At 44.8% G+C, this 6,607-nt stretch overlaps 1 protein-coding gene across 4 annotated transcripts in view; it reads right to left on the bottom strand.

Moving 5' to 3' along the window:
* The window catches only part of METTL25 (methyltransferase like 25), a 354,554-nt gene extending 347,967 nt beyond the window's left edge, over positions 1-6,587 (bottom strand). For 2 of the 4 annotated variants that reach the window (XR_011320723.1, XR_011320722.1), the window contains exon 1: positions 6,400-6,488. The gene's annotated coding sequence lies outside the window, so the exon portion shown is untranslated. Of the gene's footprint in view, positions 1-6,399 lie in introns of all 4 variants that reach the window. The other 2 variants (XM_069764405.1, XM_069764404.1) reach the window with 2 other exon arrangements.
* Between the last annotated feature and the right edge of the window lie 20 nt (positions 6,588-6,607).

Below are 6,607 nucleotides of genomic sequence, written 5' to 3' on the forward strand. Positions count from 1 at the left end.
CCGCGGAGCCCACATCAAAGGGGGTGACACGGCATGCGCAGTAATAGTACGGCGCATTTCGTGAAAGGGTTAAAATGCTGTTTTAGCTACTTAAAAAAAAAAATTTGAATACCTGTTGCATTATTATACTGTATGTGAACATGGTTGGTCATTACAAAAAAAAAAAAAAGTAGAAAACTCAATTTTTTTTATATTTTGTGTTTATAAAGGTTACAAGGGCTTATTGAATTCTGCACAGAAATTTAAAATTTGAGCTCAACTAACTAAAACAACAACTACTACTACTATTACAAATATAACTACCCCTATATACTCGAGTATAAGCCGACCCGAGTATAAGCCGACCCCCCTAATTTTGCCGCAAAAAACTGGGAAAACTTATTGACTCGAGTATAAGCCTAGGGTAGGAAATGCAGCAGCTACCGGTGAATTTCAAAAATAAAAATAGATGCTCCATACTGTTCATTATTGCCCCATAAGATGCTCCATATAAAGCTGTGCCCCATATAATTCTCCATATCATTCATTGTTGCCCCATAGATGCTCCATATAAAGCTGTGCCACATTTAATGCTCTGCACCGTTCATTATGGTCCCATAGATGCTCCATATAAAGCTGTGCCCCATATATAATTCTCTGCACCGTTCATTATGGCCCCATAGATGCTCCATATATAATGTTCTGCACCGTTCATTATGGCCCCATAGATGCTCCTTGTAAAGCTGTGCCATATATAATGCTGCTGCTGCAATAAAAAAAAAAAAAAAAAGTCACATACTCACCTCTCTTGCTCAGGACGCCGGGGCTTTCAATATTTACCTGCTCCTCGTGCGGCTCCGTCTCCAGCACTGACACTCAGCAGAGGGCGCGCACTGACTACGTCACTGCGCCCTCTAACCTGAGCGTCACAGCCAGGAGACGCTGCAGACGGAGCCGCACCGGAGCGAGGAGCAGGTAAATATCGCGCAGGGCTGCGCTGCGCTCCCCGTATACTTACCTGCTCCCGTCGCGGTCCCTGCAGTCCCTGGCTTCCCCGGCGCTGCATCTTCTTCCTGTATTGAGCGGCACAGATACTGCTCATTTAGAGCAATGAATATGCGGCTCCACCCCTATGGGTGGTGGAGCCGCATATTCATTTCTGTAATGAGCGGTGCCATGTGACCGCTCAGTACAGGAAGAATCTGCAGCGGCGGGGAAGCCATGGACTGCAGGGACCACGCTGGGAGCAGGTAAGTATAATTACACAGCCCCCGCTCCCCCTCCCCTGCTGACCTCCCGGTATATGACGAGTATAAGCCGAGAGGGGGACTTTCAGCCCAAAAAAATGGGCTGAAAATCTCGGCTTATACTCGAGTATATACGGTAACTATAACTAAAATTAAATATTGTATAAAATTTAACTGCGTGCAAACATTTTGAAAAATATTGTAAAAATAAAAAAATAAAAATGCATAAGCAATATAAAAATAATTGAGATACTGAGCCTGATATGTCATGGACTCCTATACCCCACCCTGGAAACATCCCCTATCCTCTAAAAGGAGTCTGATATATCCTGGACATCTATATGCCTCCCTCCCCCACCCGCATATTTTTACCATATGCTTTGGCAATGCTAACGTGTACTTAAGGTACCGTCACACTCAGCAACTTTGCAAAGAGAACGACAACGATCCGTGACGTTGCAGCGTCCTGGATAGCGATCTCGTTGTGTTTGACACGCAGCAGCGATCTGGATCCCGCTGTGCCATCGCTGGTCGGAGCTAGAAGTCCAGAACTTTATTTCGTCGCCAGGTCGGCGTGTATCGTCATGTTTCACATCAAAAGCAACGACGCCAGCAACGAGCATAGGGCCCCTAGATGTGTGTCGGATCGGTACACTCCGGCTGTTTGACATGGAGCTAACAACCAGCGAGAACGAGAAGTGAGTCGCCGTTACGTCACTGGATCGCTCCTGCATCGTTCTGGAGTTGCTGTGTTTGACGTCTCTACAGCGACCTAAACAGCGACGCTCCAGCGATCTAGCTTAGGTCGGCTCGTTGTCTATATCGCTGCAGCGTTGCTGAGTGTGACGGTACCTTTAGTCCTGCCATTAAAGCTCTTTTGAATTGAGATAAGAAAAGATACACCAGACACCACACCACCCCCTGGAATGCTGAGATAGCAGAGAACAAAACAAATATTTGGCAGACATGACTCATCTTTTCAGGTCTGTTTTGCACAGGGAAACAAATACAAGGGAAAAAAAAACTTTTCTTTTACAATATTCAATCTTGACAACTGAATTGATTTATTTTTAGAGGAAAAGCAGGGTAAATAACATACAGAAGAAAAAATGCACAGAACTGTACTGAAAGCAAATGCGTATGGTGTGTACTGAAAGCATGTGTAAATCTGCACCTAAAGCAACTGTTTACTTCATTAACAATATTAGATGCAATAAGTAATATCAAAAGAAATTATAACTCATTTGTTTTACTCAAAAATGGCTGAAATTAGCATAAAATGCTGTTCGGTCATTTTTGACCGGGAACAGTACAAGTGTAAAAAAAAAAAAAAAAAAGTGGTGCAAAAACTAAACCAAAAAAAAAAAAAAAAGGGAAGTACGGTACCATTAGAAAGAACCCCTCAAATTAGGAAGATAGAAGTAACCACAAGTTTCAGAACTGCATAATTAATTTTTTTTAAATATCAAAGTTCGAAAACGGTCATTTTTGACCTAACAGCAGGTTATTAATGTAGATAGCTTAGTCGGGCGCAAGAGAGCAGACATCCACAAGGGAGGGGATGTTTAACCCCTTTCTTTACCCCCAAGGGTGGTTTGCACGTTAATGACCGGGCCAATTTTTACAATTCTGAGTCTGACCACTGTCCCTTTATGAGGTTATAACTCTGGAACGCTTCAACGGATCCCAGTGATTCTGACATTGTTTTCTCGTGACATATTGTACTTCATGATAGTGGTAAAAATTCTTTGATAGTACCTGCGTTAATTTGTGAAAAAAAACGGAAATTTGGCGAAAATTATGAAAATTTCGCAATTTTCCAACTTTGAATTTTTATGCAATTAAATCACAGAGATATGTCACACAAAATACTTAATAAGTAACATTTCCCACATGTCTACTTTACATCAGCACAATTTTGGAACCAAAATTTTTTTTGTTAGGGAGTTAAGGGTTAAAAGTTGACCAGCAATTTCTCGTTTTTACAATACCATTTTTTTTTTTTAGGGACCACATCTCATTTGAAGTCATTTTGAGGGGTCTATATGATAGAAAATACCCAAGTGTGACACCATTCTAAAAACTGCACCCCTCAAGGTGCTCAAAACCATATTCAAGAAGTTTATTAACCCTTCTGGTGCTTCACAGGAATTTTTGGAATGTTTAAATAAAAATGAACATTTAACTTTTTTTCACAAAAAATTTACTTCAGCTCCAATTTGTTTTATTTTACCAAGGGTAACAGGAGAAAATGGACCCCAAAAGTTGTTGTACAATTTGTCCTGAGTACACCGATACCCCAAATGTGGGGGTAAACCACTGTTTGGGCACATGAAAGCTCGGAAGTGAAGGAGCACCATTTGACTTTTCAACGCAAAATTGACAGGAATGGAGATGGGACACCATGTTGCGTTTGGAGAGCCCCTGATGTGCCTAAACATTGAAACCCCCCACAAGTGACACCATTTTGGAAAGTACACCCCCTTAAGGAACTTATCTAGAGGTGTTTTGAGCGCTTTGACCCACCAAGGGCTTCACAGAAGTTTATAATGCAGAGCCGTAAAAATGAAACAAAAATTTTTTCCCACAAAAATTATTTTTTTAGCCCCCAGTTTTGCATTTTCCCAAGGGTAACAGGAGAAATTGGACCCCAAAATTTGTTGCCCAATTTGTCCTGAGTGCGATGATACCCCATATGGGGGGGGGGAACCGTTTAGGCACATGGGAGGGCTCGGAAGGGAAGGAGCTCCATTTGGAATGGTCTGCAGGTGTCACATTGCGTTTGCAGAGCCCCTAATGTACCTAAACAGTAGAAACCCCCCACAAGTGACACCATTTTGGAAACTAGACCCCCTAAGGAACTTATCTAGATGTGTTGTGAGAGCGTTGAACCCCCAAGTGTTTCACTACAGTTTGTAACGCATAGCAGTGAAAAAAAAAAAAAAAAAACTTTCCCCAAAAAATTATTTTTTAGCCCCCAGTTTTGTATTTTCCCGGGGGTAAGGAGAAATTCGACCCCAAAAGTTGTCCTATTTGTCCTGAGTACGCTGATACCCCATATGTTGGGGTAAACCCCTGTTTGGGCACACGGGAGAGCTCAGAAGGGAAGGAGCACTGTTTTACTTTAACGCAGAATTGGCTGGAATTGAGATCGGACTCCATGTCGCTTTTGGAGAGCCCCTGATGTGCCGAAACAGTGGAAACCCCCCAATTATAACTGAAACCCTAATCCAAACACACCCCTAACCCTAATCCCAACGGTAACCCTAACCACACCTCTAACCCTGACACACCCCTAACCCTAATCCCAACCCTATTCCCAACTGTAAATGTAATCTAAACCCTAACCCTAACTTTAGCCCCAACCCTAACTGTAGCCCTAACCCTAACGGAAAAATGGAAATAAATACATTTTTTTAATTTTTCCCTAAGGGGGTGATGAAGGGGGGTTTGATTTACATTTATAGCGGGTTATTTAGCGGATTTTTATGATTGGCAGCCGTCACACACTGAAAGACGCTTTTTATTGCAAAAAATATTTTTTGCGTTACCACATTTTGAGACCTATAATTTTTCCATGTTTTGGCCCACAGAGTCATGTTGGGTCTTGTTTTTTGCGGGACGAGTTGACGTTTTTATTGGTAACATTTTCGGGCACGTGACATTTTTTGATCGCTTTTTATTCCGATTTTTGTGAGGCAGAATGACCGAAAACCAGCTATTCATGAATTTCTTTTGGGGGAGGCGTTTATACCGTTCCGCGTTTGGTAAAATTGATAAATCAGTTTTATTCTTCGGGTCAGTACGATTACAGTGACACCTCGGTTTTCTTGGATCCGGGTCTGGAGCAGGGAGGGAGGAAAGGAGACCCTTGAAGCAACGCGATCACATCGCGTTGCTGCGCAGGGCTCAAGGAAGCCCGCAGGGAGCCCCCTCCCTGCGCGATGCTTCCCTGTACCTCTGGCACATCGCCATCATGTTTGATCGCTGTGTGCTGGGGGGTTAATGTGCTGGGAGTGGTCCGTGACCGCTCCTGGCACATAGTGCCGGATGTCAGCTGTGATAGGCAGCTGACACCCGGCCACTCTTCCCCGGTGAACGCGGCCGATCGCGTATGACGTACTATCCCATCGGTGGTAATAGGGGCCCACCCCACATCGATGGGATAGTACGTCCGATGTCAGAAAGGGGTTAAAGAACGACTTGCACTCATCAACACACACACGTTTTCAAATGTACACTAGCGCATGGCCGTGCAGTCATGCAAAACTTTTATAGCTGCAGCAAGTACAGGACAGGACCTTCCCAGAAGGACTAATGGGAGTCTGCCACAGAAGAAGAACACCTTCAGAACCTTCCTAGAGGACCAATGGGAGTTCCTGCAGCATCTGAGCATGTGACCCTCGATCTCCAATGAGAGATCTTACCCTGGGCATGCTCAGAAGGGGAAGAGCAGTTCCCAAACACGTCTGCTCACCGCTGCCCAGCACTGGCTTCAATGGCAGAAGCAGGAAAAGCAGCAGCAACTCTTTGCACAGAGTCAGACTGAGCGAGACACTGGGACCGACATCTCCGCTGAGCAGGCTCCACTGCGGCTGGAGAAGAATGGGAGACGGCAGTGGAGATGGCCCGAGATTCCCCCTGTGCAGAGGCGGGAACTCGACCCCCAACAGCCAGGACGTCAGATTTACCATAGTGAACACTGCAACAACAACACAAAATGTGGAATTGCACTTTTGTTTGCAAACTCACTGCACATGGAATTTTTTCTGCCTGTTTTCCAGTACACTATATCATAAAGTCAATGGTGTTGTTCAAAAGTTCAACTCGTCCCAGGAAAAAAAAAAAAAAAATCTTCAGTTATATGGCTGGAAAAAAAAAAGTTATGGCACTGGGGAAAAAAAATGAAAATCCGGAGGTGGCAGCGTTAAAGGGGTAGTGTGGAGCCATTCAGCCACTGTATGTACAGGAGGCGTTGTCCAGCCAGTCTGCACAGCCACCCAGCTTTCCCTGACTCCCGGCCAGCACTGGGAACCACCAATATGTGGCACGGGGGACAGTAAGGCAGCACCTCACCGCTCCAGTGTAGCTGCATGGCTGATAACAGGGAGCAGCAGCCTGCACACATACACCACGCCCTGCACACTACCATAGACACAGGTGCCGTACTCACACGCCTCGTCTGTAGTGTGCTGTGCAGCCACTGACTGCTATGGTCCTACAGCCTGGAGAGTGCCGTCCTCTACACTACACACGTGACTCAGACCACGTGGCTAGAGAACAACCGAAGCAAGCTGATGATTGGATGCGAGCGCCTCACTGCAACACGCTGCTCTCTAGCCACAGATGCATGCTGGGAGTGAGGCTGATAACGAGGGTGT

The sequence above is a fragment of the Ranitomeya imitator genome, chromosome 4 (assembly GCF_032444005.1).
Source record: "Ranitomeya imitator isolate aRanImi1 chromosome 4, aRanImi1.pri, whole genome shotgun sequence".
Lineage (NCBI taxonomy): Eukaryota > Metazoa > Chordata > Amphibia > Anura > Dendrobatidae > Ranitomeya > Ranitomeya imitator.